This window comes from Tachypleus tridentatus, chromosome 12, assembly GCF_004210375.1.
Source record: "Tachypleus tridentatus isolate NWPU-2018 chromosome 12, ASM421037v1, whole genome shotgun sequence".
Classification (NCBI taxonomy): Eukaryota; Metazoa; Arthropoda; class Merostomata; order Xiphosura; family Limulidae; genus Tachypleus; species Tachypleus tridentatus.
In genome coordinates, this window is record NC_134836.1 from 133,724,545 (window position 1) to 133,748,073 (window position 23,529).

Sequence of the window (23,529 nt, forward strand, 5' to 3'; positions counted from 1 at the left end):
AATGAAACTAAGTACAAGTGTGATAGTGTACAGCCAAGGGCTGAAACACGCGTGTTTTAAATATGTATCAGGAAGTACAACAACGTGTTCAGCAAAACAGATATGGGGTAATTATGCTGAATAAGTAACATAAAACAGTTGAATCGTATGAATTATATGAACGTTTATATACATTATTTGGACTAACACGAGAATTCATGAAACTTATTATTGTAGTTAAAATTGTATAAAACAAATTAAAATTGAAAAAAAAGATGGTAAGTTAACACATTGACTGCCAACTCAAGACAACAGTGGATTATGCGATTGTACTGCCCTCTAAGCTTTGACACAATATTTTGACCCTGTTGGACAGTGAGAAGATTTTTAATGTGTTTACATGAATACTTACCTTTATTTAATGAATAAAAATTCATTATATTATAACGAATAATATGTCCACCAGAGTGTACAAACCAGGTATTTTACAGAAGTAGACATGTCTCTCTAGATATTGTTGTAACAAATTGTTTCATCATCTATTTGTTCACTATGGTCTCTTGCACTTATTATCAGTTTGCCAGTGTTAACTTCACCTGAACATATAACGCTTTTCTCCCCTGGAGCAACTGGTGAACATATCAACTCATGTAAATATGTAAGCATAATTATAACCCTTGGAAAAGATGAGAATGACCAATGTAAACTTCCTGGACGAATGGTGAAGATATTTTTATTTTTAGTAACAGTCTTTATTAAATAAGAAAAGGAAGGAAGATTATTAACCAGACACTTTAAACTGATGTAAGGAAATTAGTGTCTCAACTATTTGTTGTACAAAAACGATATGAAATTTTGACTTTAAATAAGAGAAAATTGTCTGAAATACTACTTGTATTCATCTGTGGAGCGCTATACTTTCGCCATCTTGAAAGCAAGAAAAATGAAACTTGATATCTTTTTTTAAATTTATAAGTTAAGTTGACACATATAATAATTAATAATTTTTATTCAAAATATGTAATAAAACTCGGATGTAAACGTAAGTTTATTATTGAACCGTTAAAATAATCAAATTCCTCAACATTCTACCTATACAGTACAGTGGAACTGGTAGTTTAGTATAAAATATATCCCAAGATTTATCTGATATTCAGTATTCTATTTTTATCTAACAATTAGCTTGGATATATTCTATATTCCATAGTTCTAGCAGATATCAGTGTTAGGAATTGATGACGTCATGATCGATAGATTGATTTAGATTGTTGATGTTACTCATAAATATATGAACTGTTTGTTCGTTTATGAGCTTAGTTTGCACATTCGGCTTATAAATAACATTATTTATTCTAATAAAATTAATTACAGACCATTTTCAAGTGCTATTTTTCCAAGAGATTTCTTGTTTGTGCATGAAAAAGGTTTAGCTAAATATAAAAGAAAATGCAAAGCTCAACCCTGTTAAACACCATATAATATAATACCTTCAGCTACAAACGTCTGTGTTATCCTGTCTATTAAACACCATATAATACCTTCAGCTACAAACGTCTGTGTTATCCTGTCTGTTGAACACCATATGATACCTTCAGCTACAAACGTCTGTGTTATCCTGTCTGTTAAACACCATATAATACCTTCAGCTACAAACGTCTGTGTTATCCTGTCTGCTATATCGTGATGTAAAAGTTCAAATAGGAATTAATAATATACTCCTCATAAACACTGGATGCAACTTTTCGGACTTCCGTATATTTTGATTTCTCAGGATGTCTCTCTGAATTCCTTGTAAACAGACATTAATGGTGTTTGACAAATGTGTAGAGAAACATGAAGGGGGAGGTCTAGAAATTTAATGTACAAAACATTCCTTTAATGGAACTTTCCCCCTGCAGATAATATATTGCCCCCCGCTAATATAGCGGTATGTTTACGGATTTACAACGTTAAAATCAGGGGTTCGATTCCCCTCGGTGGGCTCAGAAGATAGCCCGATCTTAAGAAAACACACACCCACTCACAGACCCATCAGGTGTGATTTTGTCGGTGGTGGAAGAAAAGTCTACACCATTGTTCTTGTACCATTACCTCAGGTTATGAATGTCTGACAGTTGGACTAAACCCGGTATATTCCGACAGTTAGGAAGGTAGGTGGTTTTTTACAAGCTGTCTAAGATTTCAAAAGTAGGGACAGCTAGCTTCGTACGAAATTAACAAATGAAAAAGAACATATTAGTGCACTAAGACTCTTACAGATGGCGTAATTATAGAAACAGAAACAGTAATTAAAAATGTATCGTTTTTTTTCTTGTTTAAGGTTTTTAAATAATCGAATGACACTTCAATTTTCGTACTGCCCTCTACCTTTTAAAAAGCAATTTTTGAAGTTAACCTAAGAAGTTTTGACGCTTTAAGTTTCCAAGATGGTAAATTCTAGAGGCTAATACAATATTTACAACAATTGTTAGATTTCTACAAAACATTTCAAAAGCAATTTCTAGTAAAATATTTTATTCGGAATTTTTATCATTAAGTGTAAACAGAAATAACAAGTGGCATGTGATGTGTGAGGTAAATTATCGCGCTAACAGCTAAGCAAGAGAGGATTCAATCAGTTATTAAAACTAAATTATTAGTAGAAACAAAAAGTGTTATAAAAGTTTTATTCTTGGTAAATGTTAAATTTAGATGCTCATCATGGTTCATATTATAAGTACTATTGTATATTTTTAATATTCACTGCTTGTGAAGATTTTCTTCACCAATAAAGATATACGACAAAATGTTTTGTTACTGTGACAGAACAGTATAAATATCTGAACACTTTGTTTATTATAAGAACAAAGTCACAATGGTGTTTCTGTTGTGTAACTACTTAAACTTTTGCTGTACTCTAGGGAGCTGTGTGAAGGTGTTGAGTCAGCCGTTTTAGAATTTAGCTTCATGAATTAAAAAAAGGCCCGGCATGGACAGGTGGTTAAGGCGTTCGGCTCATAATATCAGGGTCGAATCCCGTCGCACCAAATGTGCTCGCCCTTTCAGCCGCAGGGGCGTTATACAGTGACGATCAATCCCACTACTCGTTGTTAAAAGAACAATCTAAGAGTTGGTGGTGGGGTGATAACTAGCTGTCTTCCCTTAGTCTTACACTACTAAATTAGGGACGGCTAGCACAGATAACCATCGTGTAGCTTTGCGAAAAATTCCAAAAGAAACAAGCGACTGCCGACCTATTTTTATTATACACTAGTTTGATCATTACAGAGATATTATGCTATATGTTCAACAGTTCTATCACGTATTGTTAATGTTAAATATATTCTTATCACGTTATATTGTTATCAATCTAGGTATTTTTGTGTATAACGTTAAAGAAATCAATCTTTGTGATGAGAGTTTTTTTTCTGAAGCGAAGAGTTTGGTTCCCTGATAAGCGCGTGAGAACAGAATGTCCTGGCTCACGGTGTTTTTCCACACGTGCTATACCTGGGTTACTTTGAAATCTTGCCACTTAAAACCAACGTTTCAACGTTACTTTCATAGCTGTTTACAAAAATCTTCACCCGAGCCACTAGGTAACTGAAGACATTAAAATATTTTTGTTTTTTATTTCCACACAAAAACAACATCAAAATGATGAGAAACTTTGTCCTCTGAGAACCTCAGAAGAAGAAAATTTCGTAATCTCTAAATTTTCTAAATATGTACAAGTAAAGAAGACAACAGATTAACCATAATAAATAATTAGATAAGAGTTTCACATGTTTGGAACTGTAGTGTATCATAAAACTGTACAAATGACTTCTGTCATGTGACAAACAAGAGTATGTCGTCACACTGAACTAAGTGTATGTATACCGTCCTGATACGGCTAGGTGGTGAGTGACTCGAATTCTTTAGGTAACGAGTATGAATCCTCCACTCATGAAACTTGTTTGCCCATTCAGCCAAAGAGGCGTTATAAGTAACGGTTGATCCCAGAATTTGTAAATAAAAAGTAACTAACAGTTGATGGTGGATGGTGATGGCTATTAGCCTTCCTTCTTATCTCACTCAGGTAACTTGAGGACGGCTAGCGCAGATAATGCTCGTATAAATTTGTGTGAAATTTAAGTCAAACAAAGAAACAGACAGCGTGTCAACATGATTAGGATATAAAAATCATTTAGTTAGCCTGTATACTTATGGTTAAATAAATGTCTTTATAGACACCTGTGTGTTCTAAAGTTAAAATAACTACGTTTTGTCTATAATATCGCACATCGAAGCTCGTTTGTTCTAATGTTACAATAGCTACGTGTGTTCCACACGATTTATTGATATATAAACCATTTGTGAATATCCATGAAACACAACTACTTACATGTTACTATCCATTCTACCCTAATCACACAACTTCATTACCACTTACAGTTTTAGTCTTTCCACCACTACATGAGCCACTTTAACAGCCACTTATGTAAATAACAAATAATCACTCACTGTTTCCTGTTGGCTCAATCTGTCTCTCTACATGTTTCTATAATATTGTAATATATTCTTGACGTCAACTGTTACTGGAATCATTCTGATTGGTTGTGATGTTCTCAGAACTGTGCATCTCATTAAAAATACGACTATATAAGCTGAGTATCAGGACCGTAGTCTAACTGTATATTTACACTTCAATAAAACGTAGTCGAAGTGTCTAATAATTGAACACTCCTTGGTAATATAATTTTTATATCTTGTTTGAGAGTATTTCTTTATAATAGTAATTATAATTAATATTAAACAAAGTACATACCTTAAGTACTTATATGAATAATTATTTTTATCATGTTGTCACAAACTAATATTTTGTTTTCATTTTATAAGTCAATATTTTACCACAGGCATGATAACTTCAACGTTTTTCTATTCATTGTTAAACTTTAATTCTGTGTGTTTTGGTTGATCGGTCTGGTATTGTTCTTGGTTCCTAGATATAAACTTTCTTTAATAAAGACGTTTTTACTTTGATGTTTTATTAAGTTCGAGAAACCTCAAAAAAAAGAAGACAAATTTCAATATAAAATCATTTTTGTTGTTAAACGGTATTTACAAAATGTAATTTTTATCATATAGAAATCTTTCATTGGATGTTGTCTAGTTATTGTAATGGTTTTAGTGTTCCTGTGATAAATCGTGAACTTGTTTTTTCTGTAACTCTACTTCCGTTTATAAAAAGTACCTCTGTTTTAATATATCTGAAGCTAGTAAGATATAGAATTCATGGACTGTACTAAGTTTTTCGAGCTTTTATTTTAGGCTTCGTTAAAAGTCTCATTTCTCTAACTGTATTAATACTGATTTTAACAGATCAGAGAAATGAAGACTACAACAATTATTATACTTTTGATGTTTACAACACTGTTGGAATCAACTCCAGGTGAGAGTATGAATTCTTTGACACTGAATTCATACAAACAGTTTAAATGGTATGATAGAAATATCAATTATAAGTTACGTTTGTCTTTATCGTTTAAGAAACTGCCACAATGTTTATTTCTTCTTATTAACGGAAAACATTAATATTATGTAACATAATATGACAATGTAATACGCACATATTTTCTTTAAAAAATCTCTTAAAATCCCCCATGAGTGTCCCAAGATAAGAGTGATGGGTTAAGACAAGAGGTTAGCTTGGGATCTACTCAAATCGGCCTTTCATACAGATCGTAATGTCACTACTTACTAACTACAAGAATCTTCAGTAGTATAAAACAATTGAACTAATATTGTCGATATACTGTGGAGTATATTATGTCTTTACTCAGTAAATTGAAGAAAATCAAGGATATATTAAAGTGTTAGTTATAAAGTCAATTTTTTATTAGAATTCTCTGTCACAAATTAGGGTTCGTCTTCCACGATGTAGCCTCTAACTAAGGCGTAAAATACGGTATTTAGTGTGCAAGCTAACCAACGGAGAATCACTTTAATGTGTTTTTATAGAGAAATTTTATGTACTTTTGGTGACGCAACGGAAAGTTGAAATTTGATATAAGATACTGTTCTGGAAACAAGAAAGTAGATTGGTTTATTGATTAATAATAATAGATTTTACTGACAAACTAGTCAAATTAACGTAACTGTTAAAGATGACTATTTTTTGTGACGTGTTCTGTAACATCAACGGTTGATCTTGGTATTGACGTAATTTTAATAGTTTCATGAATATAATGCTTATTAGCTAGGCTTCACAAGTAGATAAACAGTGACTATTTAAAAATCATTATAAAATATTACAGGCGATATATATTCTAATGACGTCACTTTGTTTACTACCTGAACTAGTGGGGAATTTCCGAAATGGCATCGCATGTCCAACAAATTTTGTTCACTGTGATGTTCCTCCTTCATATTGTTGTCCTAATGGTCATGGAGCTGGAGGTGGATTTCTAGGTGCATTTGGAGGTGGAGGTGGAGGTGGAGCTATAGGTATATTTGGAAGTAGAAGTTTTGGAATTTGAATTACAGGAAGCATATGGTTTAAAGTGAAGAAGGAAGCGATATATTCTGAGGATACTTTAGTATCCATATGAAATTTTGTTGTCAATAAAAATATATAATAAAAATAATTATTGTGTTTGTTTGTTATTAAGTTCAAAACTGACAAATGTGTATTTTAGTTAAGACCACGCCAAGGATCGAAACTTGAATTTTAGCTTTATGAGATTTCGATGTTATCAGTTTCTCAACTGAAGTTAAGTGACTTTTAAGCTTTTAACCAAGTAGTTGCCAATAAAATATTTAAAAACATGTTTCGACATAAAAATATGTTGTTTTTTTACAAGAACAAAGCCACACTGGTCTGTCTGCTTTGTTCACTTGTGAATAATACACCGCATTTGAACGTTGTAACTACATAAACTTACCGCTGTGCCATAGGAGACTATGTGAAGACGATGGGTTAGCTGTTTTAGAATTTAGTTTCATGAATTAAACAAATAGTAGAAGTGAAACGTGTGTATTGAACCCATCGTTGATTCTTAACGACAATAGCAACACTTAACGACTTGTGAATGAAAAAGGTTTGGATGAAGACAAAAAACAATTCATATCATGTGAAGAAACACTAAAGCTTATATTGAATTCCTTACCACTGGGAAGAGAGCGATTGAAGAACAACACTTAACGTAACACTGATAACTTTCCACGCTTACATGGTAGATTCTAGAAGTTAATAAAGTATTTACAAAACCAACAGATTTTTAACAAACGTTGTTGTTTGGAGTTTGTCGCTGGAGGACCTAGAGTAGGAACTGAAAATAGTTTACACATCACACATGGAAACGTTTCTTCAGACACTGACCGTATTTATATAATTCGACATACATGAGTGTGAAATAGTACATTTTAAAGGATTTGTGAGTTTTCATTTGCTGAACCAAATACAGTGTAATGTAATAGTTGGTAGCAAGTTTAATGTGTTATTATTATACGGATAATAAGTTTCTGAGTTTGGTTATATAGCAAGTTACATGTGATTATCTTAATGCCGTAACATGAAATAAAACCAATGTGTTAAAGTACGAAAAGCACCGCTTAAAACCGGGATTCGGTACCCATGGTGGGCGTAGCACAGGTAGCCCATTGTATAACATTGTGCTTATTTCCAAAACAAACCAAAGAAACAACTACAGGAAGTCATCTGGTATTTTATTAAATGTCTCTCATACAGAAGTATCTACAGTATTATTATGCACCAGTTATTACATACAAAACATATTCTTACACTGTGATATAACGATGTGTTTTTCTGATGTTAGTCTATCTAGAATCCTATACAGTTGAACTGTTGAAAAGTTGATACTATAAACAAAATATAAATTACAAAGAATAGGAAGTCGTTTAGTATCTTATTTTATGTAACTAATGATGAATAATGAATAGCAGTGTTAGTTAGAGTGTAGTGATTAACCACAGACAACATATCTACTTTATTAAGTAACGAGACACTTTAAGGTTAAGAGTCTATTTTAAAACATATATAGTTGAACTGTCAATAAAGATGAACCTTGAACTTAAATTATTGGTAAATAATGGAAAATGTGTTTTTCATTGTATTGAATGTCTTACGCAGTAAAAATGTCTGATACTAAGATGTTTAAAATTAATGTTATTATTTAGTCACATATAAACTAGTGTTGCTTATTTATCTTAAATCATTATAGTTTGTTGTTAATATTCTGATGTATTTTATTGTTAAACTATTAATCAAAAATAAATAATATTTGATACACTTTGTAGTGCTGAAGATTTAGTAGATGTTGTTATACACCATCAGTAATTGTCTACACTAGCGCTCTCTGTGAAACACTTATAATATATACCATTAAAATATTACGCTTCATGTGCAAACCAATTTATATTTTACATAATTTTATCAGCAGACAGACATTATACTATATGTTCAATAGTTCTATCAAATATTGTCAATGCTAAATATGTTCTTATCACGTTATATTGTTAACAACCTATGTATTGTCGTGTATAACTTCAATTGAATCGATCTTTGTGTTGATCGTCTTTTCTGGGACGGAGAATTCGGTTTCCGGGAGAGGACGTTAGAACTAGATCTACTGGCTCGTGGTGTTTTCTCACATGCGCTGTCGCTGTGTTTCTGCAAGTTTTACGACTCAGAACCAACAAATCAACAAATATTACAATCTTATTTGTTTTTATAAATCTTCAAATAATCCACACAAACATCGATGTTACTGTACCCATCAAAATATTTTTGTTTTCCATTTTCACAAAACACGAGCAAAACTCGGTTTTCTGACAACCTCAGAACAAGAAAATTTCTTAATATCTAAATAAGTTCATCGGTTCAAACGTCTTCTGCCATGTAAGAAAGAGAAGTATCCTGTTACTGTTGACGAAGTGTATGTCTACCGGCACAGTATGGTCATGAGGTAATCTGAGTGTAATACAGGTCACACCAAGCATTCTGTACATGTAAGTCATGTAAGAGAAGTATCTCGTTACTGTTGACGAAGTGTATGTCTACCGGCACAGTATGGTCATGAGGTAATCTGAGTGTAATACAGGTCACACCAAGCATTCTGTCATGTAAGAAAGAGAAGTATCTCGTTACTGTTGACGAAGTGTATGTCTACCGGCACAGTATGGTCATGAGGTAATCTGAGTGTAATACAGGTCACACCAAGCATTCTGTCATGTAAGAAAGAGAAGTATCTCGTTACTGTTGACGAAGTGTATGTCTACCGGCACAGTATGGTCATGAGGTAATCTGAGTGTAATACAGGTCACACCAAGCATTCTGCCATGTAAGAAAGAGAAGTATCTCGTTACTGTTGACGAAGTGTATGTCTACCGGCACAGTATGGTCATGAGGTAATCTGAGTGTAATACAGGTCACACCAAGCATTCTGCCATGTAAGAAAGAGAAGTATCTCGTTACTGTTGACGAAGTGTATGTCTACCGGCACAGTATGGTCATGAGGTAATCTGAGTGTAATACAGGTCACACCAAGCATTCTGTCATGTTAGAAAGAGAAGTATCTCGTTACTGTTGACGAAGTGTATGTCTACCGGTACAGTATGGTCATGAGGTAATCTGAGTGTAATACAGGTCACACCAAGCATGCTGCCATGTAAGAAAGAGAAGTATCTCGTTACTGTTGACGAAGTGTATGTCTACCGGTACAGTATAGTCATGAGGTAATCTGAGTGTAATACAGGTCACACCAAGCATTCTGTCATGTAAGAAAGAGAAGTATCTCGTTACTGTTGACGAAGTGTATGTCTCGTTAACTGTTGACCAAGTGTATGTCTACCGGCACAGTATGGTCATGAGGTAATCTGAGTGTAATACAGGTCACACCAAGCATGCTCGTCGTGGGTCCGTTATAATAAGACGGTTAATCCCACTATCCATTTATAAAAGTGTGACCCAAGAACTGGCGCTGGGTAGTGAAGACTACTTGCCTTTCTTCTAGTCTCATACTACTAAATGAGGGAAGACTAGTGCAGACAGCCCTCCTGTATTTTTCAACGAAATTCAAAAATCAAACAAACAAAATATCTACCTGCTTCGGGACAGAAAAAAATAAACTATACAGCCTGTACAAAATGTATATTCTAACGAGTTTATGGTTGTTTTGTGTTACATCTATAATAATTGGGGAAAATATTTAGATCAACGTTGTATACTTAAAGGCTGATGTTGTAGGATCGAAACACATCGCCGACTACGTTCACTTTTTTCTCCTCGAGGACATTATGAGGCGACGATCAGCTGAACTGACTGTGGTTAAAAATAAATACAACAAATAAATTCTATTTTAGTTTGTTGTTTGGAGAATGAACACCTTTAACCAAATTCACCTCACATGTCATCACATAAAGACAGTTGAAATATTCATGAATTACTCGATCATGTTTCAAAGTTTCTATACACATACACTGCTGGCCAAAATCTTAAGGCCAATGAAAATAACAAAAATGCATTTTGCGTTGTTAGACTCAACCACTTATTTAGGTAGAGCTTCGAAAGATAAAAATAAGAAAATGGAAAAAAAAACTTTTTAGTATTTAATAGGGAAAATGTGAACACTATGAAATAAGCCTAAATACTAGCTGGTCAAAAGTTTAAGACCATACTGAAACGAAGCATTAATCGGTAAACAGGTAACGAAACTTAAGTCATTTGTGTTCAAGCATTAGCGTTGTCAACATCTCACACTGACATCTCCTGTGTTACATTTGGTAAAAACATGGCAAAGCCTAAAAAGTTGACAGAGTTTGAACGTGGCAGAATTGTCGAGCTGCAAAAGCAAGTTCTCTCTCAACGTGCCATCGCTGGTGAAATTGGGCGTAGTAAAACTGCTGTTGCAAATTTCTTAAAAGACCCTGAGGAATACGGAACTATAATTTCAAGTGGTCGGCCCAAGAAAGTTTCGCCGGCGTTGAGCAGGTTGTACGGCAAGACACCAGCCGATCGTTGAATCAGATTAAAGACCTTACGGACGCAGAATGCAGCTCAAAACAATAAGACGGCATCTACGAGAGAAGGGCTTTGAAAACCGTAAACGTATCCAAAGGCCACGCCTCCTTCCACACCATGAAACAGCTCGGTTAAACTCTGCTGAAAAGCACCAAACATGAGACGTAGAAAAGTGGACGAAGGTTTTGTTCTCTGATGATACAAAATTCGTGGCGAATAACGTGATTCTTTTGGACCATCCAACGTGTTCACTCGAACTGAACCCCATTCAAAATGTTTGGGGGTGGATGGCAAGGGAAGTCTATAGAAATGGACGTCAATTGCAAACAGTGCATGACCTTTGTGAAGCCATCTTCACTATTTGGAATAACATTTCAGCCAGCTTTCTGCAAACGCTTACATCGACCATGCCAAAGCGAATGTTTGCAGTTTTTCGCAATGACGGCCGTGCAACTCACTACTGAGACCTCTTGTTGGGCATTTCCTCTCCTGTTTAGGACTTCTTTTTGGTTTGGTCTTAAACATTTGACCAGCTAGTATTTAGGCTTATTTCATAGTGTTCACATTTTCCCTAATAAATGCTTAAAATGGTTTTTAGTTTTATTTTCCCTTTACTTATTTTCATCTTTCGAAGCTCTACTCAAATAAGTGGTTGAGTCTAACAACGCAAAATGCATATTTTTTCTTTATGTTCATAGGCCTTAAGATTTTGACCAGCAGTGTACGTGTAATTCAAAAACATTCATTTCAGAGGTTTACATGTGTTGCTATGGCTCTACTGTTCATTGTTAGTTTTCTTTCCATGCTCTTATTGCTAGAAAAAAGTATTTGTGTGTAAGATGAAAATGAACAAAAATACAACACACATCACAGTATTAAGTTACAATGAAAGCTTCCCAATTACTTGAACCAACAAGTTCCATATACTAAACACAAATTACCAGCTCATACTAACCCATCAATTTGAATGTGTCTTGTACTCCAGGATTTAAAACTCAAACAATCAAACAAGGTAGAATAAAATATTGTGTAATTAGTGAAATTTTCTAATTTAGCCTCTATTGCCAAGTCACAGAAATTGAAATGAGTATCATGATATTCACTCAGTAGACATGTGGTATCTGAAGATGTAATTTCAACACCTTAGTGTTTGTAATTTCCTTTTTTAACTACTGTTTTAGTGAATAATATTTAAATTAACACAAGTCACTGATAAGTTAATGTGACAAACCTCATAATATAGTTTAACTTATTATTATTGCCAATTTCCAACTGAGTTAAACATCCAAAGTATAATAATACAATTACAACAATTTTTATTACAAAAATCAGTGAGTCACGTGTAACCACAGTTGATATAAAATATTATAAAACTGGCCTTTCATAAGTGACCTTAAGATTTTGGCCAGCAGTTTAAATAGAAATGTTAGCTTTAATAATCAGTTACAGTTATAATCGTTCAGAAATCAACAATGTTAATATCATGTTATAACACAGTCTTTCTTCTTAATATGTTGTAAATTTTACATTTTCCCCAGGATAACATAAGAATGTAGCTACTTTGTACGTTTAGGTTTCTTTTTTATTAAAATGTGTTGTTGTATAAATACTAGTTTATATAGACATATATAGAGCTCCGTGTAAGTCCAAGATCAGAATACTTTATGTACTGAATCAAATCTCCTATTTTATATATTTGTATGGTTTAAAATCTCTCTTGGGACTTGAATGTCTAGATACACTTTAATGTGGGTTACGATATTACAGAGTGTCTGTTATATGGGTTTCTATTTCCGTCAAACAAACTGTATACTAAATTATGATATTCCTTAAAATATGAAGTTCGTTGTACTTTGAACAATAAACCCACTTCCATTTAAAGCTGGTTCATAAGTTTGTGTTTTGAAAGTGGCCAGCTGTTATGGTCAAAGTACCTTATATAGAAAGTCACCATGATGAAATAACTTAGTTACAAACAAGTAAGAGAAAAGGTTTATCTGATAAAACATTAAGAGGTTAACAATAATCTCAAAACACAACACTTCAAAACTAGATATAGCTACAATAATAATTATAAGATGAACTAATTAAAACCTAGAAACACATGTGGTTTTAAAGGTTAACCAGTTCTGAATAATAATAAAGCATATTCTCTATAACGTGAGTTACATTTTTTGGGACAGTGAGTACTTTCGCGTCTCTTACATCAAATCTAATTAACCGATTAGAGCAGCCCAAGAAACAGCGGTGAATGTTGCTGTCTGTCTCATCTATTTCTAGTCTTGTTTGGGAATTTCGCACAAAGCTACTCGAGGGCTATCTGTGCTAGCCGTCCCTAATTTAGTAGTGTAAGACTAGAGGGAAGGCAGCTAGTCATCACCACCCACCGCCAACTTTTAGGCTACCCTTTTACCAACGAATAGTGGGATTGACAGTCACATTATAGCGCTCCCACGGCTGGGAGGGCGAGCATGTTTGGTGCGACTCGGGCGCGAACCCGCGTCCCTCAGATTACGAAGCGCACGCCTTAACGCGCTAGGCCCTATTTCTAGTCGATCATTGAATTATTAGTAACACTTAAAACATATATAATACTTGAGTAACTTAGTGCAAAATTATAAAAAAACAACAACAAAGAAATAGTTTTGGTAAAACAAGTGAAATATGTATTCTAATGTTAAAATAACTAAGTAGTGACTTTAATATCACACATACAGGTTTATTTATGTTAATGTTACAATAGCTACTTGTGTTCCATTCTTTTGATTGATATACTAACTACTTATCTATTATAATATACATATATACTGTACAACTACTTATCTATTACTAATATACATACAGTGAGTGCTGACGTTACATTCATGTACATACGTTACACCCACACCATACAACTTTTGATTGATATACTAACTACTTATCTATTATAATATACATAGTGTGCTGACGTTACATTCATGTACATACGTTACACCCACACTATACAACTTTTGATTGATATACTAACTACTTATCTATTATAATATACATAGTGTGTGCTGACGTTACATTCATGTACATACGTTACACCCTCACTATACAACTTCATTTCCACTAACAGTTTCAAAGTTATTCCACCACAACATAAGACAAGTTGACAGAAACGTACTACATGGATATAACGAATAATCTCTCACGGCTTTCTACTGACTCAGTCCAAATCTCACTGCAGGTCTATAGAATACTGTAGTTTAATTCTTGACGTCAACTGTTACTGGCAGCGCTCTGATTGGTTGTGATGTTGTTAAAACTATAACCTCATTTATGTTAACGTTTTACTATATGTTGTTAACCTGTACTTTCCTTGTGTTTTGGTTGATCCGTTGTGCTTTGTTCTTGGTTGTTAGATATAAACCTTCTGAAAGAACAAAGGTTGCACTTTATGGATTTATTAAATTAAATCATACTTTGAGTAAAAAAAACAGAAAATCTTGAAGATATAATCAATTTTATTGTTAAACGGTATTTCTCAAAACAAGAGATTTTTTATGTTGAAAAATGATAAATGAGATATTTGTGTTTCTTATACTGGTTTTAATGTTCCTGTTATAAACCGTGACTCTGTTTCAACAGTCCTTTTCTATTTCAGTGACTCTCCATCAAAAGTACTTCTGTTCTATACCTTGATCTTTTGTCTAGTAAGAAATATCATGTGTTATACTAAGTTTTAACGAGCTCAAACCTTCCGTTACACCAAACATGCTCGCTCTTTCAGCCAAAGGGACGTTATAAAGTGATGGTCAATCGGACTATAAAAGAGTAGTCCAAGATTTGGCGGTGGATGGTGATGACTAGCTGTCTTCTCTCTAGTCTTACACTGCTAAATTAGTGTTAACTATCGTAGATAGCCCTCATGTAACTTTGCGCAAGATACAAAAACAAACAAACAAACAAACCTATAATGATAAAAAACTTAATTTAATTAAAGTACGATAATTTATAACAAAATTAAGGAGCTAAAACTTCGGAATTTGTCTATTTCTAATGAAAATATGAGAAAACAATATAATTTTCTTGACGATTACATATTTCACACCAACTGAAAATGATCATTTTAATTATTTCAACATAATTTCATGTGTGAAAAAACGACATATGTATACACAACCATGCTTTTTTATATAGGATCTGGTCTTGTAGTTCTTAAAGAAAGTATTTTTATTTAACTTCCGTTTGTTGCTAAACTTTCTACAACTAAATATAGAAGTGAAAGTAAGCAATATATACAATAAATTAACGTTTCAAATAATTCTGTTGTCAGTGAAGTAATGTATATATAATGGTTACTTTAATATGACATCTTTTAAAATATTCATCTTGTGTTGTGGTCGTGTATGTTATAACCTACAGTCCACAACTAATAGAACAATATTATTAGTGCGCTAGCTTACTAACAGAGTACTACTATATCGTTTTTATGTAAATGATTTTGAGGTACTATCAGCGATGCAGTGGAAAGTAGATTGTTATACATATAATCATAGTTTTATAATTAATCGTGAAGAGAATTGGAGTAAAATATATGGTTGAAATTTCACGCCGGATGCTGTCCTGAAAACAAGAAAGTAGATTTGTTTAGAAATAAACAATAGGAGGAACATCACAGCAAACAATATATCTTCCAGATACTATGTCATCTCTGTTAGCCATAAACATCACCTTTATAAAATTGTTAACATTACGTCAACCTATGATGTATCAGAACACATCACAAAATTCAATCATATTTAACAACTTCTTTGATTTATTTAATATGTCAATATCGATCACCAAAATAAAATCAAAACCCGAATTTTAGGAAACCGAAGGAAAATGCGTGTCGTTGGTGTGTATACACAATGAATTCAAACACTCTTATAAACCAAATTGTTGCCTGTATAAAAAGTCTTAAACATATTTTTGAAAGATCACATTAAAGTATAATAAGAGATCGGGCAAGCAGTTTAAATCGGCACATGAAGCCTAAGATTCTAACAGTAAGTACTAATAAATATAACAGATGGCGCTAAATTTTATGTGTTTTACAAACAAATATCTCCAACAATCTTGTAACTCTTCTTTACATTTTATTACGTTTTTTCATTACTGTTTTTTAAACAATAACGATTTAAGCTAAATGATCAATAGTCGTGTATATCTGATAAAATAATACTTGATATATGCCTTATGGACTTTAAATTGGTTGTAATAAGTAGGAAGTAAAAAAACAGATTTCAAACAAAATAGCACATTATATCATAACACTGTGGTATCACCGTTATTGTTCAAAATATCTAGAGCATTATTTATGTGTGATATAATAATTTCGAGTCAGTATTTTGGAACAGATAATTATAATAATTGACATTGAATGTTACCCTTACACATAAATTTAAGACTCAGCAGATAGCCCGATGTGAATTTGCTACACGAAAACACACACACACTCATAAACATAATATAAAGCAACGACACCTAGTGTAATAATAAAGTATACAAAATTCAGTTCCAGTTTTTATGATAACAATTCTTCTAATTTCGTTATTTCTTTCTATTGTTATATTTCCTTAGTGAAATAGAAAATAGTTATTAAACTCACTTTTGAAGGCCCAGTGGGCAAAAAAAAACAAAAAAAACACACCTTCCTAGGTAATTTTCATTAGTTTCAATGTTTCGTTTTGACCAACGTTAGGGTCTCAGTTGGAACGTAAGAGTCATGAACTGGTATATAGGCGAAATAAAGGTTTGTAACATTATTTCTTTATAATTGAGTAAAATCACTAAAAAGACAAACTATAACAATAAAGGTTACGCACAATCAAGGTTATCTAGGTTTCTAACATTGCAACTAATATGTTTAAATCATGTGATGATGTTTATAATATCCACTGGTTCTGAAGAGTTTCATAACAATAAAGTTAAACGATATAGTGTTTTATTTCTCTGATATGACAGAAATAATTTAAATATTTTAAGACTATTTGTTTGTTGTGAGAATAAAGCCATATCGGTTTGTCGGCTGTGTTCACTAGGGAAAATACACCGGATTTTAATGTTCTAAGTACTTAAACCTATCTCTGTGCTATATGGGACTATGTGAAAGCGTTGAGTTAGCTGCTTTAGAATTTAGCTCATGAATTAAACACAATAGTAAAGATAAAACGTTTGTGTTCAACCTTACCTTAACACTTAACGGCAATAGCAAAACTTAACGACTTGGAAATCAAAAATGTTTGGATGAAGACAAAAATGTTGATATAACGTTTTGTGTTTATCGAAGAAACACTAAAGTTATTTCTTACCGTTCCTAATGTTTAATTACTGACGGGAATAAAGCCAGGCAGAAGCACCTTACATTCACACTGAATGATTGACTGTCATTCTCGTATGGCATTAATAATTTATAGAGACGAGGAATTAGAAATGTACGATCATTATATGTCACCCAACAGTGGAGAGTTTCTTTAATTTAAAAAATAAAAGTTTTTAGAGAAAGTCAAACTTTTCCAAGTCTTGGTTGCACTTAAAACTATATAAAAACGTATATTTAAGCATGTTTTTCAGGATGTCTCTCATAGGATAAGTGGTGTAGCAGCTCTTGAAATTTTATTAGAAATATAAAATAATTTAAATATTTAATGTACTGGGTAGGAATAGTCTCCGATTTATGATTTATAAAAGAAAAGCTATGTAAAACTTAAAATATAATGATATTCGTAGTATGAAAAATACAAAAACATTCAATACGTTGAAAACAGTACTGGCAATCTGCCAAAAAACGAAGGGTTGAAACACGTGTGTTGTAAATGGTATACCAGGAAGAAAAACAATGTGTTGAATAAAACAGATGAAGAATAATTGTAAGAATAATTACAATACGTATAAATAAAACAGTCGAATCGTATGAGTTAGATGTGCGTTTATATGTATTATTTTGATTAACGCAAGAACTGATGAAACATTTATTTAAAAGTGTGGGTCAAACTATAGGTTAAAAAATAAAATTAGAAGAACGAGATAGTTAGATTACACGTTGAATAATACAACAGTGGATCATATAGAAATAGTTAGATTACACATTGAGTTATACAACAGTGGATCATATAGAGATAGTTAGATTACACGTTGAATAATACAACAGTGGATCATATAGAGATATAGATTACGTTGATTACACATTGAGTTATACAACAGTGGATCATATAGAGATAGTTAGATTAGACGTTGAGTAATACAACAGTGGATCATATAGAGATAGTTAGATTACACATTGAGTTATACAACAGTGGATCATATAGAGATAGTTACATTACATGTTGAGTAATACAACAGTGGATCATATAGAGATAGTTAAATTACACGTTGAGTAATACAACAGTGGATCATATAGAGATAGTTAGATTACACGTTGAGTAATACAACAGTGGATCATATAGAGATAGTTAGATTACACATTGAGTTATACAACAGTGGATCATATAGAGATAGTTACATTACATGTTGAGTAATACAACAGTGGATCATATAGAGATAGTTAGATTACACATTGAGTTACACAACAGTGGATCATATAGAGATAGTTAGATTACACGTTGAGTAATACAACAGTGGATCATATAGAGATAGTTAGATTACACATTGAGTAACACAACAGTGGATCATATAGAGATAGTTAGATTACACGTTGAGTAATACAACAGTGGATCATATAGAGATAGTTAGATTACACATTGAGTTATACAACAGTGGATCATATAGAGATAGTTAGATTACACGTTGAGTAATACAACAGTGGATCATATAGAGATAGTTAGATTACACGTTGAGTAATACAACAGTGGATCATATAGAGATAGTTAGATTACACATTGAGTTATACAACAGTGGATCATATAGAGATAGTTAAATTACACGTTGAGTAATACAACAGTGGATCATATAGAGATAGTTAGATTACACGTTGAGTAATACAACAGTGGATCATATAGAGATAGTTAGATTACACATTGAGTTATACAACAGTGGATCATATAGAGATAGTTAGATTACATGTTGAGTAATACAACAGTGGATCATATAGAGATAGTTAGATTACACATTGAGTTACACAACAGTGGATCATATAGAGATAGTTAGATTACATGTTGAGTAATACAACAGTGGATCATATAGAGATAGTTAGATTACACGTTGAATAATACAACAGTGGATCATATAGAGATAGTTAGATTACACGTTGAATAATACAACAGTGGATCATATAGACGGTGAACCATCTCCAAGAACGATCATTGATTCCATTTATTAGGACCTGTTTAATACACTCAGAATTAATGAAACCGTAAATGATATGATGAAAAATGTCTGACAACTGTCGCTCTTCCCTAATACATATAACGTTGTGACTGATTGTCATTCAGAATCTGGTGACAGTCAAGAAGTGTTTTTCTGTTCTAAAAGCTGGATTCAATATCCATAGTTGGTACAGCTACAACAAAAATTAATTTCATAGAGTATGTAATTGTTTGTAATTAATACAGTACAGTTAATTACTTGTATTCTTTAAGTACAAACTGTACAATTTTAATTTTCGACAACCAATAGATTAATATGAGACAATGTTCTAAGGAAATTAATTCTGCTTGAACACTTGCATGAAGCTTTTTGACTGTGCTGCCCTCTACCCCTTAATACAATTTCTACTGTGACCTAAGGGATTTCCAGTAATTCCCAAGACTGTAAAATCTGGAATTGACTATTTATTAATGTGTTACGAACAACTTTTTAAATTATATGAAATAAAATATTGTACACGAATTACTGTGTTATAAAATATAAACACACACGTAATAGGCAAGTAACCATCAGCTCCATGATGATGTCTATCTTCATGTCAGTTCTATGTGGTAGTTCCTTCAGTTGTTTTTGAAGTTGAAACATTTCAGCGACTCCTCGGTGGTGAAGGGACCTCCCAGGGAAAGTCCAGTTTTCAGTTTACCTCCTCTGGGATCTAAAAAGCCACCCACGTGTTTGCTGCGTGTGTGGTGACACGTGAAGTGGAGGAGAGGATCCTGGGGGTTAAGTGGTCCAACATTAACATACCACTTGGTCTTGAATTCCTGTAGACGGGTGGCCTTGGGGTGCCCTCCCAAGGGTCAATCGGTTCGTCCACTTGGGCTAGTGTCAAACAACTACCAGTGTTGTATGTTTTCAACAGGTGTTGTGGACATTGTACTTGATGCTGATGTTTGGTAGTAGTGCTCACGAAACCTTGGCGTTGCTGCGGTGTCCTTGTTTGGCATTGTACTGCGTCCCCTAGTAGGGCTCATGGTGGGTGGGGTAAGTGAGCACCGAAAAGTTTTTTTACTATAGATCTTCCAAATAATAATTAAATAAAATAGTGAGAAAACAGTTCAAAGGTAAACGACCATGACTTGTATATTCTGAGAAGTAATCTTCAACATCTTTAACACCTGTACTTCATTTTCTTATATTACATTATATTTCAGATAAATGTTTCGGGCAAATGTCTTCTTTTTTATTTAAAAAGGACTATAGGGACTTGCTGGTCAGTCAAAAAGCGTCGCTATAATGACATATTGGTGGAAACATCCACATGAAAACACAGCGAACTCTTCTTACATTCAAAGGTGATTAGTAATATACCTATTGAGATTACGCCTCATGATACTTTGAATTCGTCATGAGCAGTTATTGTTAAGAGGGTTTGACGAACATCCCCAAGCCGGAGATTCTTGCTGGTTTCTCCCTCCAAGGGGTTTCGTCTCTCCACTCACAAAAACAGAATTATGAATCCAACCAATGTCCTCATTTTAACATTCACATCACCGTGGCCACCTGCCACCATCAAGGCAGGTTATCTTTATTGCAAGGTACGAACATACATTCCAAACCCTCTCAGATGTTTCCAGTGTCAATGGTTCGGTCACTCGAAGACATCATGTCGTGGTTCTTTGATGTGAGTTTGTTGTAGTGACAAGGAAAACGATGCCAATGAGTGTGAAACGGACCCATATTCTGTCATTTGCAATGGCTCTAACTTCTACTAAGAAGTATCCTACTTCTGCTAAATGGTTGGAAGAAAAAAAGATGCAGCATTTCAAGAGGATTCAAAACATTACTTACTTTGAGCCTGGAAAGTTGTTGTCTACCACTTCACCTCGGACGTATGCTGCTGCACTTAGTTCCACTTCTACAGTGGGAGAGCAGACAGATCTTTCTGTGCTTCCAAAGAATTGTTCTCAAAACATGTAAAAAGTATTTTCACCTCCAGAGTTAAAAACGTTATGAATCAACACTCCTCTCTGTCTCTAACATTCATCCCAGCAAACCTCAAAATCCACTTCCATTAGTATCGATTACAGGTATTTCCTGGGCTACATCTTCTTTTCCCACTCCAAAATGCAAAACGATTATTGGTTCACGTCCTCAGTTGCTGGAATCTTCTTCCAACAACAAAGACCTGCTAAATCGACATAAGGTCAATCTTCCCTCAAATAAAAAAAAGAATTGTTCGAAAACAGAAGGACTCTCCAACCAATTTGCCTAAACATAAATAAAAACGGCCACGTTGATACAATGTAACTGTTGAGATTTATATTCTGATCTGGATGACATCAAGGCATTAATTGCTTCCTACCATTTTGTATGTATTTCCTTACAGAAACAAATTCTGAAACCAGCAGATACATACATTTTTCGGCAGTTTTTCTTGTACAGAAATGACAGTTTGTGTGATGGACGAGTGCATTGAGGGATGGAACAGCTGGTTGATCAGCATGTGCCCACCCTATCTTTGTAATTCGATACACCCTTGAAGACCGTAACCCTCTGTTTTTCCTTTGGTTGTACCATCATTTTCTGTTCTCTTAACCTCTCGCCTGGAGATACCCATGATGAATCAGACCACGATACTTTTATTAAACAGTGGCCATCTCCCTTTTTAATCCTGGGGAAATTCAGTGGATATAGTCCCCTCTGGGAAAGTGCTGATATAGATGGAAGGGTTTGCTTTGTAGAGCTTGTGCTCTCATATCACTCCTTTTCTCTTTTCAATTCTGGTTCTTATATTTATTGTCATGCACCTAATCAGTCCTTTAGTGCTACTGATCTCACAATGTTTTCCTTTAACTGTTCCCCCACTTTTCATGGTAGGTTGACAATAATCCACAAGGCGGTAATCATTTTCCAATAATTCTGAGAGAGACTGGTCGTGTTCGATGCCACCCAACCCACGGGCTCCAGTGGAAGCTGGATCAAACCAATTGACTCTCTTTTACTGTTCTAGCAGAATTTGGTCATGCCATTGTTTGTAAGCCACCAATAGACGACTGTGTGGCAGCAGTGATTGACTGTATCATACAGACAGTTGCTCAATGTAAGCATAAATGGTCGAAACGTTTTCTACGATATCCTAATCAGTGGTGGAATCTTGCCTACCACATGGAATGAAAGCTCAAAAACAGGCCTTGGTTATAACTACATTATATTGATAACTTCTTCATGTATAACATGTAAAGACTACATACTTTATTTTTCTCTAGACTTTCTGCAGATCAAGTAGATGTTTGTTAGGTATGACCTTACCATACATGGATGTAAAGAATAGTTTTACAGTTATTGGTTATGAAGAGGTATCATACCAAAACATGATTTTATTATCCATAGAAAATTATACAAGGCATATTTTTCTTCTTTTTTATTTTTTGTTGCATTTTACATAATTTATCCTGCTTTTTATATAAACGTTTATTAGCTTATAACTTTTAGATATCTGACCTTTGACCTTATCATATGGTTGTTTCCACTGTTCTAAGGCTTGAATAAAGTTTATCCACAAAATGACAGACCACAGACAGTTTGTTCTTGAGTAGAGAAAGAAATGAAAATGATTCTCAACTGAGTGTTCTACAGACAAACAAGAAAAATAAAATACAAGGACCTACTTACTTTGTATTTCCACACTTATGTCTAAAGTTTATAAAACACTTTGAATCTGTTTAAGTAACTTCATTATCTCAATTAATTGATTCTAATTAAAAAGTTCAAAATAGAAATTTTACAATTAAGAAAAAAAACTGTTTACTTAGTGTTGTCTGATAAAATGTTATGCCACATTGGCTGATATGGATTTACAATGGTTTTTGTCTGATGCCAGAAAGCAAAAGCAAAGAAACAAGGCTCATAAAAAAAACTAATATCACTGTAGATGACTGCTATAATATAAAGAAACACTGGATGTAGTTTTTAACTCTACAGAAATTTTAAAATGTATTCTGTTTCTGATATCCTATTAGTAAAAATAGGACAATAAAATATGTTAAATTCAAAATTCCATACAAAATATTGTTGGTTTACAGAATAATAATGATGATGCACAAGATAAAAGCAAATACTGAAATTAACAGTTCTGTAAATGTTAAATTAATTTACATGGCCTTGTAATCAACTTGTAACCATTAATTTATAGACACAACAAAACTGACAGTACTTAATGTAAATTTCAGTGT

The 23,529-nt window shown here is 33.4% G+C and overlaps 1 long non-coding RNA gene across 1 annotated transcript; it reads left to right on the forward strand.

Moving 5' to 3' along the window:
- The first annotated feature begins 4,615 nt into the window (after positions 1-4,615).
- On the forward strand, positions 4,616-6,587 carry LOC143233253 (uncharacterized). The gene is made up of 3 exons (XR_013018070.1): positions 4,616-4,690; positions 5,323-5,392; positions 6,304-6,587. It is a non-coding gene; the product is annotated as an uncharacterized LOC143233253 (long non-coding RNA).
- Positions 6,588-23,529: the final 16,942 nt, after the last annotated feature.